Below are 25,649 nucleotides of genomic sequence, written 5' to 3' on the forward strand. Positions count from 1 at the left end.
GGGGGGAGAGGGGGGAGGGAGAGAGGGAGGAGAGGAGGGGAGAGAGGGGGGAGAGAGGGGAGAGAGGGAGAGAGGGGGGGGAGAGAGGGAGAAGGGGGGGAGAGGAGGGGGGAGAGAGAGGGAGAGGGGGGGAGGGGGAGAGGGGGGGGGAGGAGAGAGGGGGAGAGAGGGGGGAGAGGAGGGAGGAGGGGGAGAGGAGGAGGGAGGGGGGAGAGGGAGGAGGGAGAGAGGGAGAGGGGAGGAGGGAGGGGGGGAGGAGGGGGAGAGAGGGGGGAGAGGGGGGGAGAGAGGGGGAGAGGAGGGGGTGAAGAGGAGGGGGTGAGAGAGAGAGGAGAGGGGGAGAGAGAGAGGAGAGGGGGAGAGAGGAGGGGGAGGGAGAGGGGGAGAGAGGGGGGAGAGAGGGGGAGAGGGGGGAGAGAGGGGGAGAGGGGGGAGAGAGGGGAGAGAGGGGAGGAGGGAGAGGGGGGGGAGAGAGGGGGGGGAGAGGGGGGAGAGAGGGGGGAGGGGGGGGGAGAGAGGAGGGGGAGAGGAGGGGGAGAGGAAGAGGGGGTGAAGAGGAGGGGGTGAAGAGGAGGGGGTGAGAGAGAGAGGAGAGGGGGAGAGAGGAGGGGGGAGGGAGAGGGGGGAGAGAGGGGGGAGAGAGGGGGGAGAGAGGGGGAGGGGAGAGGAGGGGGGGGAGAGAGGGGGGGGAGGGGAGAGGGGGGAGAGAGGGGGGAGAGAGGGGGGAGGAGGGGGAGAGAGGGGGAGAGGAGGGGGAGAGGAAGAGGGGGTGAAGAGGAGGGGGTGAAGAGGAGGGGGTGAGAGAGAGAGGAGAGGGGAGAGAGGAGGAGGGGGAGGAGAGAGGGGGAGAGAGGGGGAGAGGGGGGAGAGAGGGGGGAGAGAGGGGAGAGAGAGAGGGGGAGAGAGGGGGAGAGAGGGGGGAGAGAGGGGGGGAGGAGGGAGGGAGAGGGAGGGAGAGGGGGGAGGGAGGGGGGGAGGGAGAGGGGGAGAGAGGAGGGGGAGAGAGGAGGGGGAGAGAGGAGGGGGAGAGAGGAGGGGGAGAGAGGAGGGGGAGAGAGGAGGGGGAGAGAGGAGGGGGGGAGAGGGGGGGGAGAGAGGGGGGGAGGAGAGAGGGGGAGAGAGGGGGGAGAGAGAGGGGGAGAGAGGGGGGGAGAGGGGGGGAGGGGGGGGGAGAGGGGGGGGGAGGGGGGGGGAGAGGGGGGAGAGGGGGAGAGAGGGGGAGAGGGGGGGAGAGAGGGGGGGAGGAGGAGAGAGGGGGGAAGAGAGGGGGGGAGAGAGGGGGAGAGAGGGGGAGGAGGGAGAGGGGGGAGAGAGGGGGGGGAGGGGGGGAGAGAGGGGGGGAGAGGGGAGAGGGGGGAGAGGAGGGTGAGAGGAGGAGGGGGTGAAAAGGAGGGGAGGGGGAAGAAGAGGGCCCTGGAGTTCCCCCGTCAGACTGCCTCCCCCGCCGGGGGCACAGGCACGAACTCACACTGGGCCTACAGCGCCGTCACAAACACCTCACGCCGGAATGCCACGCCGTGTGAATGGAGATTTAAATGCTGTTGCCCATAGCAACGCCAAACCAGCAGACCCACCCATAGCAACTGCCACAGCAACCAACCCTATCACTCATCGAGTTAATTGTGTGGAGGTTCGGCACCTTCGGAGACCAGAAATGGGGAAGGATCTCCGAGGAACCCAAGACCACGATACCGATGCCGTGGCATTACATACTGAATCAAGAGCCTCCACACTCCCAACCCCGATTTCCCTGACAATTATTGCCACGTTGATCTCTGCAGCAAACAACATACTTTGGTACATTGTGTATAACAGCAGTAAATATTTTTTTTAAATATTGGCACGTCCTTGCAGTGTTGCTTAAAAGTCGCTTCAATATTTTAAACTATTTTCCTTATCTGGGAAGAATTGGAAATATTTGCTTTCAAATTGTCTGGATGAAGGGATAGCATTTAAAGTTACCTGCATTGAAGTACAGAACTCATTGCACAATCATTTAATATGTTTTAAAACACATTTTATGCTGAGCCTATAACTCGCCATCTCGTTTTAATTTCTTTTAAAGCCATTGTTTACTAAGTACCGGTCAGGAGTTTATATTGATAGCAATTTTTTATTTATAAATCATATAGAGATAAAGCAAGTGAGCCTGCGATAATAAACCCTATCTCTCTTTCTCTCTCTCTCTCTCTCCATCCATCGAAGTATCACGCATTATCTCAGAGATACTCCTCCATTTAAAACACAGAGAGAAGCCGTTTGCCAAAACACTGCCAACCGGAGAAGCTGACAAACTTTCTTCCAGATAATTTTGTTTTACAAGATTCAAAACGATAAAATTGCCTTTTGTTAAAAGTCATTCAAACAACTGCGTCCAAGTGGTGGGTTAATTTGGAAAAGGAGGAGGAGGGAGTTGGGGAGGGGGTGAAACAGAGACCATAACCAAAAAAAAATGCTGAATTGATTTAGAAAATACATTAACAAGAGAAAAGCAAAACAAAATGCATAAAAAATTAAAAAAACTTGACGCTCGTTTGCGTGTACACAGCCTGGAGAGTGTACAAAAATAATTTCATTTTTCAGTGCAGCATTAATGATCTAAGATTCATTTATGCTCTCTCTTTACACACATACGATCATTCACAGCAGAGTCTAGTGAAATGCAAGAACTTACAAACATCTCGCCATCTAAATAGACGTTAAGTGCAATAAAAAGATTTTTTTTAAAAAAACAGGATTTCTTTGCATTAAAAAAATCAAAACGTCATAGACAGTAAAAAATACTCACCAGAGAGGCAAGAAAATTCAGGAGTTAAAAAAAACGGCAGATAGAGGGAGAGGGAGGTGAGACAGTGACAGAACGAGAGAGGAGAGAGAGACTGGTTGTAAATGCACAGACAACGCTGTGAAATCCACCGAGTGCCGGCGCTCTCCACGCACGAACGGGGGTTGATGTGGGGTTCAGCCAATTCGCGCTGCGCTGACCAAGGCAGCGCCGAGCCCACGGAGACCGGGGCCCGCCTTAGTCCCAATCGCTCCGGCCAGACAACCGCGGTGTTGCGGGTTTAGAGCTACGGTTAGACCAGACAACTCGTTCGGTCGAGACACACTTCCCTCTGCGCTGTTGGTGGCTTCCTGTATCCCAGATTATTCCCAATCCCAGGGCAGTGGTTGGAGGAAGGGACTGGAGACGGCTTTTAAATAACTGTAGTTCGCATCAACCATTGAAATGTATTTTTTAAAGAACTCTTTCCCTGGTGGACCCATGTGGGACCCTTAGACCGGATTCCCCAGCGCTCCCTGTGCAGATAAACGTTTAATATTTAATGACAACGGTTGCTGCATTAAGATAATGTTCACCATGAATTCATGCTTGCACGTGCATAACTGGAATCTCAAAGTACCATAAACTGCAGATTGCGAAAAAATCTGAAACTGAAACAGAAAACGCTCGAAACACTCTGGGCCAAGCAGCCACTGTTGAGAGAGAAACACTGACAATGGTTCAGAACCAGACATTTCCTCACAATAAGCAAAGGGAGAGATTAGCTAATCTAATATTTTTCTTGCCAGTACCGTTACTGTATAATAATGGGATATGATGCTGGTGGGGACGGGTCTGTCACTGTATAACAGTGGGGTATGGTACCGGTGGGGACGGGTCTGTCACTGTATAACACTGGGGTACAGTACCGGTGGGGACAGGTCTGTCACTGTATAACACGGGTACAGTACCGGTGGGGACGGGTCTGTCACTGTATAACACTGGGGTATGGTACCGGTGGGGACGGGTCTGTCACTGTATAACACTGGGGTACAGTACTGGTGAGGACGGGTCTGTCACTGTATAACACCGGGCTACCGTACTGGTGGGGACGGGTCTGTCACTGTATAACACCGGGCTACCGTACTGGTGGGGACGGGTCAGCGTCTGTATACCACCGGGGTACCGTACCGGTGGGATGTGTCTGTCACTGTATAACACCGGGGAATGGTTCCGGTGGGGACGGGTCTGTCACTGTATAACACCGGGGTACGGTAACGGTGAGGACGGGTCTGTCACTGTATAACACTGGGGTACAGTACCGGTGGGGACGGGTCTGTCACTGTATAACACTGGGGTAGGGTACTGGGGTAGATGGGTTTGTCACTGTGTAACACTGGGGTGCAATACAGGTAGGGATGGGTCTGTCACTGTATAACACTGGGGTACAATACCAATGGGGATGGGTCTCTCTCTGCATAACTCTGGGGTACAGTACTGGTGGGGACAAGTTTGTCTGTATAACACAGGGGTACAGTACAGGTGGGGATGGGTCTGTCACTGTGTGATACTGGGGTACAGTTTCAGTGTGTAAGGGTCTGTCGCTGTATAACACTAGGCTATAGTATTGGTGGGGATGGGTCTGTCACTGTATAACACTGAGGTACAGTACTGATGGGGTTGTGTCTGTCCCTGTATAACACAGGGGGATAGTGCCAGTGGGGATGGGTATATCACTGTATAACACTGGGCTACAGTACTAGTGGGGACAGGTCTGTCACTGTATAACTCTGGGGTTATACCAGTGGGGATGGGTCTGTTGCTGTATAACACTGGGGTAGAGTACCAGCGGGGTTGGGTCAGTCTCTGTATAACACTGGGGTGCATTACTGGTGGTGACGGGTCTGTCACTGTGTAATACTGGGGTACAGTTTCAGTGGGTACGTGTTTGTCACTGTATAACACGGGTACAGTACCGGTGGGGACGGGTCTGTCACTGTATAACACTGGGGTACAGTACCGGTGGGGACGGGTCTGTCACTGTATAACACTGGGGTACAGTACCGGTGGGGACGGGTCTGTCACTGTATAACACTGGGGTACAGTACCGGTGGGGACGGGTCTGTCACTGTATAACACCGGGGTACAGTACCGGTGGGGACAGGTCTGTCACTGTATAACACCGGGGTACAGTACCGGTGGGGACGGGTCTGTCACTGTATAACACTGGGGTACAGTACCGTGGGGACGGGTCTGTCACTGTATAACACTGGGGTACAGTACTGGGGGGGACGGGTCTGTCACTGTATAACACTGGGGTACAGTACCGGGGGGGGACGGGTCTGTCACTGTATAACACTGGGGTACAGTACCAGTGGGGATGGGTCTGTCACTGTGTAACACTGGGGTACAGTACCAGTGGGGACGGGTCTGTCTCTGAATGACACAGGAATACAGTACCAGTGGGGACAGATCTGTCACTGTGTAACACTGAGGTACAGTACCGGTGGGGATGGGTCTGTCACTGTATAGCTCTGGGGTACAGTACTGGCGGGGACGGGACTGTCTCTATATAACACCAGGGTACAGTACTGGTGGGGATGGGTCTGTCTCTATATAACACTGGGGTAGAGTACTAGTAGGGACAGGTCTGTCTATATAACACCGTGGTACAGTACCGGTAGGGACGGGTCTGTCTCTGTATAACACAGGGGCAGGATACCGGTGGGGACGGGTCTGTCTCTGTATGACACTGGGGTACAGTACCGATGGGAATGGGTCTGTCTCTATTTAACACCTGCATACAGTACCGGTGAATGGGAAACTCGTTCTGACATGAAGCACAATTTCACTGATCTCATTTAAAGGGCAAAGCGTCTGCTGTGGACAGCAGGATCATTTGAATTCACACTCTTCCTGGTTGCCACTTCTGTTCTTGTCAGCTGCACATGAAGTCGCGAGATCCTCAGATAAATCTGTTGCTTCTTTTTACTGTGGCTACTGTGGGTGGATGGGGAGGAAATGTATGGAAAATGCACTGTGGAGGAAGGTGTGAATTTCTTTCTTTCTGAAAATAACTTTTCGCTTATGAACAGAAGAGATTCTGTAGATGCTGGAGTAAATCAGCTGGTAAGGCAGCAGCCATGGAGTGGAACAAGTACTCAACTGTTTTGGCCTAGACCCTTCATCAGGACTCATCCTAGTCATAGAGTTATAGAAAAATGCAGCAGTAGAGCAGGCCATTCAGCCCATCGAGTCCGTGCCAAACCATTTAACCTGCCTACCCCCAGCTACCTGCAGCTAGGCCCCTTACAATTTTCCATTGCCTATCACAGGGTCTGAGAGAACACCCCGTCCAGTCCTGGGGATTTATTCACCTTAATATGCCTCAAGACAGCAAACACCTCCTCCTCTGTAATCTGTATAGGGTCCGTGACCTCACTGCTAACCTACCTCACTTCTATAGACTCTGTGTCCATCTCCTGAGTAAATACAGATGCAAATAATTCCATTTAAGATCTCCCCTTCTGTTTTGGGCCTGCGCACAATTACCGTTCTGATCTTCCAGAGGACCAATTTTGTCCCTTGCAACCCTTTTGCTCTTAACATACCTGTAGGATCCCTTAGGATTCTCCTTCTCCTTGTCTGCCAGGGCAGTATCATGCCTTCTTTTAGCTGTCATGATTTATTTTTTAAGTGTCCTCTTGCATTTCTTATTGTCCTGAAGTACCTCATTCATTTCTACCTGCCTATCCCTGCTATGCACCTCCTTTTTTTTAAACCGGGGCCTCAATATCTTTTGAAAACCAAGTTTCCTCACACCTGTTATCTTCACCTTTTATTCTGACAAACACATACAAGCTTTGTTTTCTCAGAATTTCACTTTTGAAGGCCTCCCACTTACTAGTGAAAACAGCCTGTCCCAATCCACACTTGCCAGATCATTTCTGATACCATCAAAATTTGCCTTTCTCCAATTTAGAATCTCAACCAATGGACCAGACCTATCTTTTTGCATATTTATTTTGAAACTAAATGCATCATGATCCGTAGGTGGAAAGTGTTGTCCTACACAACCTTCTGTCATCTGGCCTGTCTCATTCCGTAATAGCAGGTCAAGTATCGCACGCTCTCTTGTTGGGACATCGACTAAGGAAACTTTCCTGAAGACATTTGACAAAGTCTATGCTAAATAGTCCTTTCACGGTACGGGATTCCCAGGCAATATGTGGAAAGTTAAAATCATCCACTGTAACAACCTTATGTTTCTTGCAACAGTTTGCGATCTCTCTCTACAAGTTTGTTCCTCTAAATTCTGCATTCTGCTGGGAGGTCTATAATATAGCCCCATTAACATGGTCATATCTTTCTTATTTCTCAGTTCCACCTTTTAAGCCTCACCAGATGAGTTCTCCAGTCTGCCCTGACTGAGAACTGCCGGGACACTTTCCCTGACTAGTAATGCCTCTCCTCCCCCTTTAATTCTCTCGCTCTGTAGCATCTAAAACAACGGAACCCTGGAATGTTGAGCTGTCAGTCTTGCCTCTCCTGCAATCAAGTCTCACTAATGGCTACAATATTATAATTCCATGTGTTGATCCATGCCCTGAGCTCATCCGCCTTTCCTACAATACTAGTGTAAACCTCAGGTTCAGCTGGCAGAGTTAGTCTAGGGGAAGACAGTCTCCGGCCCCGCCAAACTTGTGAAACCTCGTTTGTGTGGATGCTGCATGCTGTTTTCCCCTGTTACAAATCAGTACCATGAAAGAACAAACAGTACACCATATGCAATTAAATGATTGAGCTTTATAATTCTTAATGTAACTATAGGGTTAGTAAAGAAAACAGACAGAAAAAGGGCCCATTCTAATGAAACAGGCTAATGTGCACGTTGGAGCTCACGGTTTTCCCGTCCTTTCGTTCGCTATCGATTTCTCCCCGGGCATCGTCGACTCCCGACCCCATTCCAAGTCCACTCTGTCCTGCAGTCTATGACCTCTCCGTTCTGGCATTGCGTCTCTCCATCTTCTGCCGAACAAAAGACCTTGAACAACCGGCTCTCGGTCCCACAACAAGAACAAAAGCACTCCCTTCATGGGTCGGTGGAACATTCCAAAGCTCCCGTTATCTCTAGTCATAACCCAAACACTGCTGCTACAGAACAACCATTTAATTAGCAGTGAACCCTTTCCTAAGGCATTACACTAGCATTGAAATATGCACAGCTCAGGACACTAGTCGCACCATGCTCAACCTTTTGATTCCTGACTTTGTCTGAGGTCTTACCAACATCTGCCTCCACAAGCTCTCCACTAACTATTCTGGCACTCTGGTTCTCATCCCCTGCAGCTCTAGTTTAAGCCCCACCATGCAGCAATAGCAAACCTTCCCACTAGGATATTAGTCCCCTTCTAGTTCAAGTACAAACTATCTCTTCTGTACAGGTCCCACCTTTCCTGGTAGAGAGACCAATGATCCAAAAATCTTATGCCCTCCCTCCTACACCAACTTCTTAGCCACATGTTACACTGTATAGTATTCCTAGTTCTGGCCACACTAGCACGTGGCGTGGGTAGCAATCTTGAGATCACACTCCTGGAGGTCCTGCCCTTTAACATAGCACCTAACTCCCTGAACTCCCTATGCAGAACCTCCCCAGTCTTCCTACCTATGGCATTGGAACTACAATTCAAAATCACCCAAAATAGTGACAAAAAAAGGAACGACCAGAAACCGGAAACACACCATAATGTGAACTACTAAGTCCAATCCACAAACTACACCATCGATCATCGATCCAGAACTTCAGCATCATCCTCCAACAAAATCGAGGGAGGGAGAGAGAGGAAGAGACCATTCCAATGCATGGACCTTCCTCTGGGAGCAGTGAGTGAGAGGGGGAGAGAGACTGTCACACGTAGACGCCTTCCTGCTGCAGCAGCGGGCGAGAGGCTGATAGACGGCGCTGAACACCCACTCACCCTCCACACTCGCCTTGGCAATTTCAATCTTCCTCAGCACTTTATTGGTGAGAAATAATGGAGTCAATCATGGCCTCTCGGCCTCGGGGCCGCACCCTTCACTCAAAGAATCATGGAACACCCTTGGAGACGGCAGAGGATCAGATCACTCACTTGTCCCGAAAACACACCACCAAAATGTCGATCACAGGTACAACGGCAGCAGAACCATATTTGAAGTGAAAATGTAAAAGAAGTGATAGAAGAAAGTAGTTTCATGAACAGTCTGGAGGGAGTTGCCCTTGGTTGTGTTGTTTGCTGGTGCCATCTTCTTCTGGTATTCTGGGATAGAGGATACAGTGACTGGATCAGGGAAGAGAAAGTGCTGCAACGTTGAATACCAAGGATTAGCTTCATTAAAGATCAAGCGTCCCCATGCTTCCAAAACCAACATAGCATGCTCACAACTCACTGCCCCTAACCTGTACATCTTTGAATGTGGAAGGAAACCAGAGCACCCGGAAGAAACCCACAGGTCACGGACAGAGTGTGCAAACTCCTTACTGAGAGTGGCAGGAACTGAGCCCTGGCCCATCATCACTGGCACTATAGAACTAGACTACAGAAACACTCCCTTCAACCATCTAGTCCATGCCAAGTTGTTACTCTCCCTGGTCCCATCGTCCCACGCCTGGACCATAGCTCTCCATACCTCTCCCATCCATGTACTTATCCAAACTTCTCTTAAATGTTGAAATCGAGCCCGTGTCCATTACTTTGCTGGCAGATTGTTCCATATTTGCATCACTCTCTGAGTGAAGAAGTTCCCCCTCAGGTTCCCCTGAGATATTTCACCTTTCACCAATAACCTTTGACCTCTAGTTCTAGTCTCACCCAGCCTCGGTGGAAAAAGCCTGCTTGCATTTACCCTATCTATACATCTCATAACTTTGAATACCTCTATCAAATCCCCTGTCATTCTCCTACGCTCCATGTATTCCACCTTTCCCTATAACTCAGGTTATTTATTTATTTATTTTTATTGCGATCTGGCCTTCTGAGCCATGCTGCCCGGTAATCTCTGATTTAATCCTAACCTAATCACGGAATAATTTACAACGACCAATTATCCTACCAACTGGTATGTCTTTGGGCTGTGGGAGGAAACCAGAGCACCCGGAAGAAACCCACACAGTCACGGGGAGAACATGCAAACTCCTTACAGGCTGCGGTGGAAACAGACCCCAGGTCACTGGTACTGTAAAGAGTTGTGCTAACCATTATGCTACCATGCCAGTCTATAGTTTCTCAAGTCACGGCAATGCCCTTGTAAATATTCTCTGTACTCTTTCAATCTTATTGATAACCTTCCTGTAAGTCAGTGACCAAACCTGCGCTGCAGTTACCTTGCTTAATCCTATTGTTCTGACTGTCTGAGAAGTCTGTCGGTCAGGGTTGACCATGGACATTGAGTCCTAGCTGTCTAGTGCCTGGGCAGTGTGATATGGAGAACAAGCTGCTGCCCATGTAACAAGCTCCCCCCTCTCCACACATCTGATGAACCCAAAGGAACGGCAGAGACCAATACAGTTTCGTACCAGCAGCATCACAGGAGTTTCCAATCAGCATTCAACTCAACATAGGACTGCCTTAGGGACCCCAGCTCCGGATTTTTCCCTTCAGGTTTACTCCCGAAGCCTTCTCCATGAGTGGGTATAGCCAGTGGAGGTTTGAGATCAGGGTTTTCCATCTCCTAGCTGAGCTGTCAACCACGGCTGATGAGCCCCATCTGCCCGAAGCAACTGGTTTTAAGGCTCCAGTAACTCGCCTTTGCCCCTTCTCCTGTCAGTAGAAACAGTTCTTCTGGGCTTAGTAGCTAAGCTGCATGTGAAGGCCAGGAACTGGACTTGATTATCAGAGACTATTTGAGGCACACGCCATTGGGAGCATTTAATAGGTAGTGGGAGGTTGTCTCCATTATCACCCACAGATAGAACAACCTTAAGGAACCTACTGTCCTAAGCTAACAATATTAACTAATCTTCAATCTCCTGGTACCTCTCCCGTGGTGCAAAATTCTCTACTAAAGCCCTAAGTGCCAGAGAAAGTAATTGAGGTAAGTACAATAAGGATGTTTAAATGGCCTTTAGAGAAGTATATGGATAAGAAAGGTTCAGAGCAGGGATTCCAAACCTGGACTCCTTGCTTAATGGTATTGGTCCATGGCAGAAAAAAATGTTGGGAACTCCTGGTTTAGAGGGATATGGGCCAAATTCAGACACGTGGAAAATGATCCCAGAAATATAAGGGTTAACTTATGAGAAATGTTTGATGTCTCTAGTCTGTATTTAGGAGAATTTAAAAGAACGAAGAGGGATCTCATTGAAACCCATTGAATTTTGAAAGGCCTAGATAGAATGGATGAGGAGAGTATGTTTCCTGTAGTATGGGAAACTAGGACCAGAGGGCACAGCCTCAGAATAGAAGGATGTAAATACCAATTGATGAAGGGTCTCAGCCCGAAACGTCAACTGTTTACTCTTTTCCATAGATGCTGCCTGGCCTGCTCAGATCCTCCAGCGTCTTGTTATGTGTTGTATGGAGGGACTATCTTTCGTTTGGCAGTATACATATGTACAGATGAATAACAATAACCTGAACTTGAACTTGAAGAAGTGAGATCTAAGTGACATTGACCATGGAAGGACCTTGATGAAGATAGAGCAGTGGATGTAGTGTATATTGATTTCAGTAAGGCACTTGATAAGGTTCCCCACGCGAGACTCATTCAGAAAGTATTGAGGCATGGGATCCAAGGAGACCTTGCTTTGTGGATCCAGAATTGGCTTGCCCACAGAAGGCAAAGAATGGTTGTGGATGGTTCACATTCTGCATGGAGGTCGGTGACCAGTGGTGTTCCACAGGGATCTGTTCTGGGACCCCTCCTCTTTGTGATTTTTATAAATGACCTGGATGAAGAAGTAGAAGGGTGGGTTAGTAAATTTGCTGATGACACAAAAGTTCGGGGTGTTGTGGATAGACTGGAGGGTTGTTAGAGGTTACAGCGGGATAGCAATAGGATGCAGAACTGGGCTGAGAGGTGGCAGATGGAGTTCAACCCAGATAAGTGTGAAGTGGTTCATTTCGGTAGGTCAAATTTGAAGACAGAATATAATATTAATGGTAAGACTCTTGGCAGTGTGGAGGATCTGAGAGATCTTGGTATCTGTGTCCATAGGGCACTCAAAGCTGCTGCGCAGGTTGTCAGGGTTGTTAAGAAGGCATCTGTACATTCTCAAACCAAAAGCCGTGGATGAAGTAGGAGGTACGTTGTCTGCTGAAGGCTAGATCTGTGGCATTCAAGTCTGGCAACCCAGGCCTGTACCAGAAAACCGGGTATGATTTGTGGAGGGCTATTTCAAGGGCGAAGAGACAATTTCAAATGAAGTTGGAGGCAATATCAGATGCACGGCAACTCTGGCAGGTTCTGCAAGACATTACTTCCTACAAAATTAAACCCAATAGTATGAATGGCAGCGATGGTTCACTACCAGATGAACTCAACACCTTCTATGCCCACTTTGAAAGGGATTACACAACTACAGCTGTAAAGATCCCTGCTGCACCTGATGACCCTGTGATCTCCATCTCAGAGGCTGATGTTAGGCTGTCTTTAAAGAGAGTGAACCCTCGCAAGGCGGAAGGTCATGATGAAGTACATGGTAAGGCTCTGAAAACCAACTAGCGGGACTATTCAAGGACGTTTTCAACCTCTCACTGCTACAGGCAGAAGTTTCCACTTGCTTCAAAAAGGCAACAATTATACCAGTGCCTAAGAAGAATAATGTGAACTGCCTTAATGACTATCACCCGGTAGCTCTCACATCAACAGTGATTAATGCTTTGAGAGGTTGGTCATAACTAGACTGAACTCCTGCCTCAGCAAGGACCTGGACCCATTGTAATTTGCCTATCACTACAATAGGTCAACGGCAGATGTAATCTCAATGGCTCTTCACATGGCTTCAGACCACCTGGACAATGCAAACACCTATTTCAAGATGCTGTTCATCGACTATAGCTCAGCATTAAATACCATCATTCCCACAATCCTGATTGAGAAGTTGCAGAACCTGGGCCTCTGTATCTCCCTCTGTAATTGAATCCTCGACTTCCTAACTGGAAGACCACAGTCTGTGCGGATTAGTGATTACATATCCTCTTCACTGACAATCAACTCTGGCGCACCACTGGGGTGTGTGCTTAGCCCACTGCTCTACTCTCTATATACACATGACTGTGTGACTAGGCATAGCTCAAATATCATCTACAAATTTGCTGACGATACAACCATTGTTGGTAGAATCTCAGGTGGTGACGAGAAGGTGTACAGGAGTGAGATATGCCAACTAGTGGAGTGGTGTCACAGCAACAACCTGGCACTCAACGTCGGTAAGACGAAAGAGCTGATTGTGGACTTCAGGAAGGGTAAGAGGAAGGAACACATACTAATCCTCATAGAGGGCTCAGGTGGAGAGAGTAAGCAGCTTCAAGTTCCTGGGTGTCAAGATCTCTGAGGATCTAATCTGGTCCCAACATATTGATGTAGTCATAAAGAAGGCAAGACAGGGGCTATATTTTATTAGGAGTTTGAAGAGATTTGGCATGTCAACAAATACACTCAAAAACTTCTGTAGCTGTACCGTGGAGAGCATTCTGACAGGCTGCATCACTGTCTGGTATCGGGGGGATACTACGCAGGACTGAAAGAAGCTGCAGAAGGTTGTAAATCTAGTCAGCTCCATCTTGGGTACTAGCCTACAAAGTACCCAGGACATCTTTAGGAAGCAGTGTCTCAGAAAGGCAGTGTCCAATATTAAGGACCTCCAGCACGCAGGAAATGCCCTTTTCTCACTGTTACCATCAGGTAGGAGGTACAGAAGCCTAAAGGCACACACTCAGCAATTCAGGAACAGCTTCTTTCCCTCTGCCATCCGATTCCTGAATGGACATTGAAGCTTTGGACACTACCTCACTTTTTTTTTAATATACAGTATTTCTGTTTCTGCACATTTAAAAAAATCTACTCAATATAGGTAATTGATTTGCTTGTTTATTTATTATTTTGTTTTATTTTATTTATTATTTTTTTTCTCTCTGCTAGATTATGTATTGTATTGAACTGCTGCTGCTAAATTAACAAATTTCACATCACATACCAATGATAATAAACCTTATTCTGATTCTGATTCTGATCTGCCGTGATGGCTTTCATAAACTGTGGGATTGAGTTCAAGAGCCGTGAGGTAATGTTACAGCTATATAGGACCCTGGTCAGACCCCACTTGGAGTACTGTGTTCAGTTCCGGTCACCTCACTACAGGAAGGATGTGGATACTATAGAGAGAGTGCAGAGGAGATTTACAAGGATGTTGCCTGGATTGGAGGGAGTACCTTATGAGAATAGGTTGAGTGAACTTGGCCTTTTCTCCTTGGAGTGATGGAGGATGAAAGTTGACCTTATAGAGGTGTATAAGATGATGAGAGGCATTGATCGTGTGGATAGCCAGAGGCTTTTTCCCAGGGCTGAAAAGGCTAACACAAGGGGGTACAGTTTTAAGGTGCTTGGAAGAAGGTACAGAGGGGATGTCAGGGGTAAGTTTTTCATACAGAGATTGGTGGGTGAGTGGAATGTACTGCCAGCAACAGTGGTAGTGATGGATACAACAGGTCCTTTAAGAGACTCTTAGATAGGCACATGGAGCTTAGAAAAATAAAGGGCTATGCAGTAGGGAAATTCTAGGTAGTTTCTCGAGTGGTTACAAGGTTGGCACAACATTGTGGGCTGAAGGGCCTGTAATGTGCTGTAGATTTCTAGATTCTATGAATGATTGTTGGTGCCAGGGGTGGTTTCGGTATCTCAGAAACTACTGATTCCCTGGGATCTTCACAGGCAACCATCTCCAGAGTTTACAGAGAATGATGCATAAAACAAAAAAAAAATCCAGTGAGCAGCAGTTCTGTGGGTGAAAACACCTTGTTAATGAGAGAGGTCAGGGGAGAACGGCCAGACTAGTTCAAGCTGACAGGAAGGTGACAGCAACTCAAATTACCATGTGTTACAACAGTGGCGTGCAGAAGAGCTTCTCTGAACACACAACACATTGAGCCTTGAAGTGGATGGGCTACAGCAGCAGAAGACCACAAACATACACTCAGTGGCCTCTTTATTAGGTACAGGAGGTTTCTCATAAAGTGGCCACTAAGTATAAATTGGGAATTTGCTGTGGTTTGGCACAAAATACAACAAAAACCAACATTCAAAAATTCTAAAGAATAAAGAATTATATAAAAATAAAGTTAGATATTAAAGTACAGATATGAAATAAATATGCATAAATACATAAATATCAGCATGTATTTACAATGTAAACACCATTATAAAAGTGGTTTAAAGTGTTTACAGTGCAGTAAACACTTGTATGAATTGTTTTTGAAGGCCAGGGGTTCCCAACCCTTCTTGCATCAATACCATTAAGCAAGGGCTTCAGGGACCCCAGCTTGGGAACACCTGACACTAGGCAAAGAGAAAAGACAGGTTACTCTGTACGGGGAGTCATAAACTGGGGCAAAGTTTTTTAGATAGGCATGTGTTGCTCTGCGTTTCCAATATCTGCAGGATCTCTTATGTTTAAGATTGGAGAGGATATCAATTTTCATCCAGAGGGTGGTAGGGCCAGGAAGTCACTGCATGAAGAGGTGGGGGAGACAGAAAGCCATGTCACATTAAAGAGTGCTTGAATCTTGCAGTGATCTGGAGGATTCCGGAGCTGGTGCTGGTGTGAGAGGTCCGTAATCAAACAGCACAGACACTGGCCTTCTCTGCCAGTAATGCTAACTCCCGAGGCCCCAGAGGGGTACAAAGTTAGCACGGGGATACCATCGCCGCCCAGTTCCTTATCTAGCTGAATGCCACCCTGCTTCTGACACACATCGGCCCCTCTTTCACTCAGCTCCATTAAAACCCAGAACTGCCTCCTCAGTGACTGCACATCACGCCACCTCTCCAGTGAGGGCCAAAGAAGGCAACTCACCTCCCCTTTCTCAAGGACAAAGATGGACAGAAATAAATGTGTCTCAAGAACAAATTAGAACAAAAAATCATTATGGTCTCCATTACAGACGTGGTGCTAGGAATATAATGCCAAGGCCAGCACTTCTGACATCAAAAGGTGGATTGAATTACACTTGCAGATCCATGATACAAAATACTCCATGCCCTCTCACCTCATTTTGTTTAAAAGCTACCTTTCATTTGGGCAATGCAAGACACAATTGCTGTAAACAGGGTTTCATTTGAGACATCCACTCAGATTTCATGTGGTTAAGCCTGAAGCAATCTGCTTGCTGGTTTCTGAGTTTCAGACACACAGTTCTAAGGCCCTGAAATGTAACAAAATTCTCTGATGTCTTAGATTTCAAAGCTACATTTTTAGCCATGCTGTCTCTGTACAATTAGATCATCTACCCCAGCACTCAGAAGAGTTGCTCAGGTGTCTCCTAACAGCCAAAGGCATAGATAGAGTGGTTGCAGAGAGGATGTTTCCTGTAGTGACAGACTCTAGGGCCAGAGGGCACAGCCTCAGAATAGAAGGATGTCCGTTTAGAACAGAAATGAAGAGGAATTTCTTTAGCTAGAGGGTGGTGAATTTGTGGAATTCCTTGCCAAGTCACTGGGTGTTTTTAAAGCAGAGGTTGATAGTCAGGGCTTCAAAGGTTACGGGGAGAAGGCAGGAGAATGGGGTGGAGAGGGATAATAAATCAGTCATGATGGAATAGTAGAGCTGTCTTGATGGGCCAAATGGCCCGATTCTGCTCCTTATGGTCTAATGGACAAATGACAAATGCAGTTTAATCCAGCCAAGTGTGAGGTGTTGCGTTTTGGGTTAATGGCAGGATCCTTACCAGTGTTGATATACAATAATTATTTCAGCCCAGCATTGTGGGCTGAAGGGTCTGTTCCTGTTCTATAATCCTTGTTCCATGATCCTGGAGGAAAACAACCTTCATCTGTGGGCTGATGAATGGAAACCAAAGTCGAGTTTATTGCTGCATACATAAATACATGTGTGCACAGGTGCAATGAGAACCCTACTTGCAGCAGCTTCATAGGTATATGGTATCATAAACACAGCATTCACAACAAGAACATAAAATATTCGCAATTAGACCAAAAAGAAACATCCATTGTAGTGCCAAGTGGTCAGAGCGTTGCTGAACCTTGTGGATAGCAACACAACGTATGCAGGTTCAGGAACAGTTATAACTTCACTCAACTTCACTTGCCCCAACACTGAACTGTTCCCATATCCTATGGGCTCACTTTCAAGGACTCTGCATCTCATGTTCTTGATAATTATTGTTTATTTGTTTAATATTGTTATTTCTTTTTTCTCCTTCGTATTTGCAGTTTACACTTGACCACTGTTACACTCCCTTCTGCAACGCTTACAAAGCTCTCCTTTGCCCAGCTTTTGGAAAATCAGATCACTCTTCGATCCTACTTTTGTCGACGTACAGGCAGAAGCTGAAACAAGAGGCGGCCACAGTTAAAACCGTCCACTGTTGGTCCGACCGATCAGCCTCCATGCTGCAGGACTGCTTCGATGACATCAGCTGGAATGTCTTCCATGATGAGGATGTCTCCAAGTTCACTGAGGCAGTCACGTGCTTCATCCGGAAGTGCATTGACGGTGTTGTCCCCCAGAAGTCGGTCAGGGTCTTCCCGAACTAGAAACCCTGGATCAATAGTTCTGTGTGAGCAGCACTTACAGCGCGACATCGAGCTTACATCGCGACATCGAGCTTACATCGTTGGCGATCAACTAGAGCTCAAGAAAAGCAGCTATGATCTGCGCAGAGGAGCTATCAAGGCTGTGAAACAACAATACCGGGACAAGATTGAGTCAAGATTCACAACAAATAGCAAACGTGACTCGTGGCAAGAGTTGCATATCATCACAGACTTCAAAGCCAAACATTGTGGTGCCGCCAACATCACAGCCTCTCTCCCAAATGAGCTCAATCGCTTTTATTCTAGGTTCGATGTTGCTAACTCTGAGCCTCCGAGGAAAGTCACCTCTACAACCTGCAACCTGGTCATCCCTGAGGCTGAGGTACGCAGATGTTTCCACGAGTGGGCAGTCGCAAGGCTGCGGGACCGGACGGCATCCCAGGGTGAATACTCAGACTGTGCGCACCACAACTGGTAGGTGTGTTTACAGACATTTTTAACCTCTCTCTCTCCCAGTGTAGCTTGCCTTCTGGTTTCAAATTATCCACCATTGTCCCTGTACCAAAAAAGACCAAGGTAACATGCCTGAGTGACCGGCGTTCTGTCGCACTCACCTCAATAATAAGCAAATACTTAGAGAGGCTGGTCAAGCATTACATCTGCAGCTTGCTACCACCCAAACTGGATCCCCTACAATTTGCCTACCGACACAACCAATCGACAGACGAAGCAACAGCCACTGCTCTACATACCATCCTTACACATCTTCCCAACCATCATCAGACTAACTGGCCTATAGTTTCCTTTCTTCTGCCTTTCTCCCTTCTTGGAGTGACATTTGTTATTTCTAGTCTTCTGGAACGATTCCAGAATACTTCTAGCGAGAGATCATTACTGATGCCTCCACGATCTCTTCAGCCACCTCTTTCAGAACACTGGGGTGTACACCACCTGGTCCAGGTGACCCTATTACCTTCAGACCTCCCAAGTTCCCAAGAACCTTCTCTCTAGTTATGGTAACTTTACACAATTCATGCCCCTGACACCTACTGGTGTCTTCCATAGTAAAGACTGATGCAAAATACTTGTTCAATTCGTCCGCAATGTCATTTTCCCCCATTACTACCTCTCCAGCATCGCTTTCCAGTGTTCTCATATCTATTCTCAATCTCTTTTACTCTTTTTTTATCTGAAAAAACTTTTGGTATTCTCTTTAATAATATTGGCTAGCCTACTTTAGTATTTCATCTTTACCTTCTGAATAACTTTTTTACTTGCTGTCTATTGGCTTTGATAGCTTTCCAATCCTCTAACTTCCCACTCATTTTTGCTCTATTATACATCCTCTCCCTGGCTTTTATGTTGGCTTTGACTTCGCTTGTTATGTCATCTTTCCTTTAGAATACTTCTTCCTCTTTGGGATGTATATATCCCGTGCCTTCCAAATTGCTTCCAGAAATTCTAGCCATTGCTGCTCTGTCATCATCCCTGCCAATGTTCTTTTCCAATCAATTCTGGCCAGCTCCCCTCTCATGCCTCTCTAATACCCTGTACTTCACTGTAATACTGATACATCTGACTTTAGCCTCTCCTTCTCAAATTTCTGGGTGAATTTGATCATAATGTGTTAACTTGGCCCTAAGGGTTCTTTTACCTGAAGCTCGCTAATGAATTCTGGTTCACTGCACAACACCAATCCAGAATACCTGACCCCCTAGCTCAACCATGAGCTACTCTAAAAAGCCATTTTGTAGGCACTCTAGAAATTTCCCCTCCTGTAATCCAGCATCAATCTGATTTTCTGATCTACCTGCATATTGAAATTCCCCATGACTATTGTAACTTTGTCCTTTTGGCATGCATTTTCTCTCTCCCATTGTAATTTGTACGCCACATCCTTACTATCATTTGGGGGTCTGTATACAACTCCAACCAAGGTCTTTTTACCCTTGCAGTTCCTTAGGTTCATCCACAATGATTCAACACCTTTCGACCCTATGTCACCTTTTTCAATTTTTTTACCAATGGAACAACACTGCCCCCTCTGCCTTCCTGCCTGTCCCTTCGATACAATTTGTATCCTTGGACATTGCTCCCAGCTATAATCATTCTGCCATGATTCAGTGATGTCTACAACATCATACCTGCCAACCAGCAACTGTGCTACAAGTTCATCTACCTTATTCTGTATACTGCGCACATTCCAATGTAACACCTTCAGTCCCATCTTCACCCTTTTTGATTTTGACTGCCTTTTACATTGCAACTCATCCTGTTGACTGTAATTTTGCCCTATCAACAGCCTCTCCTCATTACACATTGCCTCTGTTTGTAAACCAGATACCACATCTTCAGCACTATTAACCACCTTTCCTATGATACCTCTTGCATTGAAATCTAGGCAGCTCAGGACACTAGTCGCACCATGCTCAACTTTTTGATTCCTAATGTTGTCTGAGGTCTTACCAGCATCTGCCTCCACAACCTCTCCACTAACGGTTCTGGCACTCTGGTTCCCATCCCCCTGCAACTCTCGTTTAAACCCCACTGTGCAGCGTTAACAAACCTGCCCGCTAGAATATGAGACCCCCCCCCCCCAGTTCAGGTGCAAACTGTCCCTTCTGCACAGGTCCCACCTTCCCTGGAAGAGAGCCCAATGATCCAAAAATCTTATGCCCTCCCTCCTACACCAACTCCTTAGGCATGTATTAAAGTGTATAATCTTCCTAGTTCTGGCTTTACTAGTGTGTGGCACGGGTAGCAATCCTGAGATCACCACCCTGGAGGTCCTGCCCTTTAACTCAGCACCTAACTCTAAGAAGAAGCTGCAGAAGATCATGAACACGGCGCAGCACATCACACAAACCAATCTTCCGACCTTGGACTCAGTTTACACCGCACACTGTCGGAGCAGTGCTGCCAGGATAATCAAGGACACAATCCACCCAGCCAACTCACTTTTCGTCCCTCTTCCCTCCGGGAGAAGGCTCAGGAGCTTGAAGACTCGTATGGCCAGATTTGGGAACAGCTTCTTTCTAACTGTGATAAGACTGCTGAACGGATCCTGACCCAAATCTGGGCCGTGCCCTCCAAATATCCGGACCTGCATCTCGGTTTTTTTGCACTACCTTACTTTCCATTTTTATATTTTCTATTTATGATTTATAACTTAAGTTTTTAATATTTACTATCAATTTGTAATCCAAGGAGCGGGAAGCGCAGAATTGAATATCGCTATGATGATTGTACATTCTAGTATCAATTGTTTGGCGACAATAAAGTATAAAGTATAAGTATAACTCCCCGAACTCCCTATGTCACTGATCCTAACCATGTCATTGGTACCTACATTGATCGCAATTTCTAGTTGTTCACTCTCTCACTTAAGAATGCTGAGGAGTCGATCCAAGATATTCCAGACATGGCACCCAGGGGAAACTGGGAATCTCGTTCTCGCCCACAGAACCTCCTGACCATTCTCCGAACTAACGAATCCCCTATCACCACAGCGTGCCTCTTCTCCCCACTTCCCTTCTGAGTCACAGAGGCAGACTCAGTGCCAGAGACCCGATCACTGTGACTGTCCTCTGTTCAGTCATCTGCCCCGACAGTATCCAAACTGATACACCTGGTGTTGAGGGGAATGGCCACAGGAGTACTCTGCACTGGCTCCTTAACCCCTTTCCTCTTCCTGACCGTCACACAGTTTCCTGTGTTCTGCACCTTGGGTGTAACGACCTCTCTATATGTCCTATCTATCACCCCCTCAGCTTCCCAAGTGATCCAGAATTCATCCAGGTCCAGTTCCAACTCCTTGACACAGTTTGTTAAAGTTGCAGCTGGGTGCACTTCTCGCAGTTGTGGTCGTCAGGGACACTGGAGGTCTCCCTCCCTTCCCACAACCTGCAAGAGGAGCATTGCACTATCCTGCCTGTCATCCCTACTGTCCTAGCGGAGCAGATATAAAGAAGAGAAGAACAATCCTTTTCCTTCCTTTGCTTTCTCTGAGTGAAGCCTCTCTTTACTGAAGCCTTGATGGATTGTCCTGAGTAAATGGGACAATAGTTCAGCGTTTCCATAATTGAAGGCCCAGTATTTTCCCCAGAGCTGAGAGGGGACGTCAGAGGTAAGTTTTTTTTAATATATACAGAGTGGTAGGTGTGTGGAGAAATGCTCTGCCGAGGTGGCAATAGAGGCAGGTACATTAGGGAGATTTAAGAGACTCTTAGACAGGCTCATGGTTGAAGGAAAAATGGAGGGCTATGTGGGAGGGAAGGGTTAGATTGATGTTGGAAAAGGTTAAACGGTTGACACAGCACTGTGGGCTGCAGACCCTGCACTGAACTGTTCTGTTATACACTCTATACTTTATAAAAGAAAGAAAAAGCAGAATGCAGAGTCCTCTAGCTTATCCCCTCTCTCCACCTTTTCATTCTGGCAATCCCCCCTTCTTTCTCAGCCCTGATGACGGTTCTCAGTCAGAAACATCAACTGTTTATTCCTCTCCATAGATGCAGCCTGACCTGCTGAGTTCCTGCGGGTTGCTGCAGAGTATAGAGTTACTGTTACAGAGAAAGTGCAGCGTAGGTAGGCACATAAGGTGCAGGGCCACAACGAGGTTCAAAAGTCTAAAAACACTGGGAAAGAAGCTGTCCTTGAGCCTGGTAGTATGTGCTTTCCAGTATTTTCCGCCCAGTGGGAGAGGGGAGAAGAAACTATGACTAGGGGTTGGACACTTTGATTATGCTGGTTGCTTAACTGAGGCAGCAGGATGTGTAGACAAAGTCCATGGAGGAGAGACTGATTTCTGTGACAGACTAGGCTGCGACGCCTCCCAGTCTGTCAGGAAACTTCTCTGTAATTTCTAGTGCCCTTGGGCGGAGCAGTTAATGACGAGCTGCTTCTTAAAAGAGACACTCAAGGCTGAGAATTCAATGATTCAAATTACATTCATTATCAAAGTATGCATGCAGTATACAACCCTGAAATTCATCTTCCTTACAGACAAAAAGTTCAAAGTTCATAGTTCAGAAGTAAATTTGAATATCAGAGTACATATATATCACCACATACAACCCTATGATTCATTTTCCTGCAGGCATACTCAGCAACTCTACAGAAGAGTGACCATAACAGCGTCAATGAAAGATCAACCACAGTACAGAAGACAACAAACTGTGCAAATGCAAATACAAATAAATACAATAAATAACAAGAACATGAAATAACAAGATTAAGAGTCCTGAAAGTGAGATCATTGGTTGTGGGAACATCTCAATAGATGGGCAAGTGAGTGTAGTTATCCCCTTTTGTTGAAGAGCCTGATGGTTGAGAAGTAGAATCTGTTCTTGAACCTGGTGGTGTGAGTCCTGAGGCTCCTGTACCTTCTACCTGATGGTAGCAGTGAGAAAAGAGCGTGGCCTGGGTGCTGAGGATCTTTGATGGTGGATGCTGCTTTCCTACGACAGCGCTGCCTGTAGATGTGCTCAGTGGCTGGGAGATCTTTAACTGTAATGCACTGGGCCAAATCTACGAACTTTTGCAAGATTTTTCATTAAAATGCATTGGTGTTCCCATACCAGGCCACGTTGTTGCCAGTCATCACACTCTGAACTACGCATCTACAGAAGTTTGTCAAAGAAGCCAGTCACTAAACAAGAAACCATGGAACCAACCCATTCAAAGAAAAACATCAAAGATCAAACACTTCTCCCTCCACGTGCAAAAAAATTCATGGAAATGGCAACAAAAATACAAGTGAAAACAAAGAATATAAAACACAAGATCAAAAGGCATATTACAGTTCAGTTCATCACTATGCTCATTCTGGCTTTCCCCGATTCAAAAATCAATCGAAAGTAGGAACAAAAAAGAGCGACTAGAACGAGAATTAGAAACCAGAACACATCATAAACCTGAATTAGAGCCAAACCAACAATCTGCTTCAATTAAACCTTGCTCTGGTACCATCCGCTGACAGTCGAGGGAGAGAGAGAGACCACCCAAACACAAGGTCCTTCCCTCGGGAGCTGTCACAGTCAGACCACCTTCTCCGAAAGCCAGTGACAGAGAGGGAGATCACCACACTCACACACCTCCATCAGTGACTGAGAGAGAGATCACCACACTCACACACCTCCATCAGTGACTGAGAGAGAGAGAGATCACCACACTCACACACCTCCATCAGTGACTGAGAGAGAGAGAGATCACCACACTCACACACCTCCATCAGTGACTGAGACAGAGAGAGATCACCACACTCACACACCTCCATCAGTGACTGAGAGAGAGAGATCACCACACTCACACACCTCTATCAGTGACTGAGAGAGAGAGATCACCACACTCACACACCTCCATCAGTGACTGTGGGAGAGATCACCACACTCACACACCTCCATCAGTGACTGAGAGAGAGATCACCACACTCACACACCTCCATCAGTGACTGAGACAGAGAGAGATCACCACACTCACACACCTCCATCAGTGACTGAGAGAGAGATCACCACACTCACACACCTCCATCAGTGACTCAGAGAGAGAGATCACAACACTCACACACCTCCATCAGTGACTCAGAGAGAGAGAGATCACCACACTCACACACCTCCATCAGTGACTGAGACAGAGAGAGATCACCACACTCACACACCTCCATCAGTGACTGAGAGAGAGAGATCACCACACTCACACACCTCCATCAGCGAGTGAGAGAGAGATCACCACACTCACACACCTCCATCAGTGACTGAGAGAGAGAGAGAGATCACCACACTCACACACCTCCATCAGTGACTGAGAGAGAGAGAGATCACCACACTCACACACCTCCATCAGTGACTGAGAGAGAGAGAGAGATCACCACACTCACACACCTCCATCAGTGAGTGAGAGAGAGAGAGATCACCACACTCACACACCTCCATCAGTGACTGAGAGAGAGAGAGATCACCACACTCACACACCTCCATCAGTGACTGAGAGAGAGAGAGAGATCACCACACTCACACACCTCCATCAGTGAGTGAGAGAGAGAGAGATCACCACACTCACACACCTCCATCAGTGACTGAGAGAGAGAGAGAGATCACCACACTCACACACCTCCATCAGTGACTGAGAGAGAGAGAGAGATCACCACACTCACACACCTCCATCAGTGACTGAGAGAGAGAGATCACCACACTCACACACCTCCATCAGTGACTGAGAGAGAGAGAGATCACCACACTCACACACCTCCATCAGTGACTGAGAGAGAGAGATCACCACACTCACACACCTCCATCAGTGACTGAGAGAGAGAGATCACCACACTCACACACCTCCATCAGCGAGTGAGAGAGAGAGAGATCACCACACTCACACACCTCCATCAGTGACTGAGAGAGAGAGAGATCACCACACTCACACACCTCCATCAGTGACTGAGAGAGAGAGATCACCACACTCACACACCTCCATCAGCGAGTGAGAGAGAGAGATCACCACACTCACACACCTCCATCAGTGACTGAGAGAGAGAGAGATCACCACACTCACACACCTCCATCAGTGAGTGAGAGAGAGATCACCACACTCACACACCTCCATCAGTGACTGAGAGAGAGAGAGATCACCACACTCACACACCTCCATCAGTGACTGAGAGTGGGAGAGATCACCACACTCACACACCTCCATCAGTGACTGAGAGAGAGAGATCACCACACTCACACACCTCCATCAGCGAGTGAGAGAGAGAGAGATCACCACACTCACACACCTCCATCAGTGACTGAGAGAGAGAGAGATCACCACACTCACACACCTCCATCAGTGACTGAGAGAGAGAGATCACCACACTCACACACCTCCATCAGCGAGTGAGAGAGAGAGATCACCACACTCACACACCTCCATCAGTGACTGAGAGAGAGAGAGATCACCACACTCACACACCTCCATCAGTGAGTGAGAGAGAGATCACCACACTCACACACCTCCATCAGTGACTGAGAGAGAGAGAGATCACCACACTCACACACCTCCATCAGTGACTGAGAGAGAGAGAGATCACCACACTCACACACCTCCATCAGTGACTGAGAGAGAGAGAGATCACCACACTCACACACCTCCATCA

General features: G+C 47.3%; 1 protein-coding gene across 8 annotated transcripts in view; it reads right to left on the minus strand.

Moving 5' to 3' along the window:
* Window positions 1-25,649, minus strand: part of raly (RALY heterogeneous nuclear ribonucleoprotein) — a 215,966-nt gene that overhangs the window by 126,054 nt on the left and 64,263 nt on the right. For 3 of the 8 annotated variants that reach the window (XM_063073926.1, XM_063073916.1, XM_063073889.1), the window contains exon 1: window positions 2,789-2,924. The exons of 2 other annotated variants lie outside the window; for them this stretch is intronic. The gene's annotated coding sequence lies outside the window, so the exon portion shown is untranslated. Of the gene's footprint in view, window positions 1-2,788; window positions 2,926-25,649 lie in introns of those variants that run through there. 3 more of the 8 variants (XM_063073953.1, XM_063073945.1, XM_063073934.1) reach the window with 2 other exon arrangements.

The sequence above is a fragment of the Mobula hypostoma genome, chromosome 2, assembly GCF_963921235.1.
Source record: "Mobula hypostoma chromosome 2, sMobHyp1.1, whole genome shotgun sequence".
NCBI classification, from domain to species: Eukaryota; Metazoa; Chordata; class Chondrichthyes; order Myliobatiformes; family Myliobatidae; genus Mobula; species Mobula hypostoma.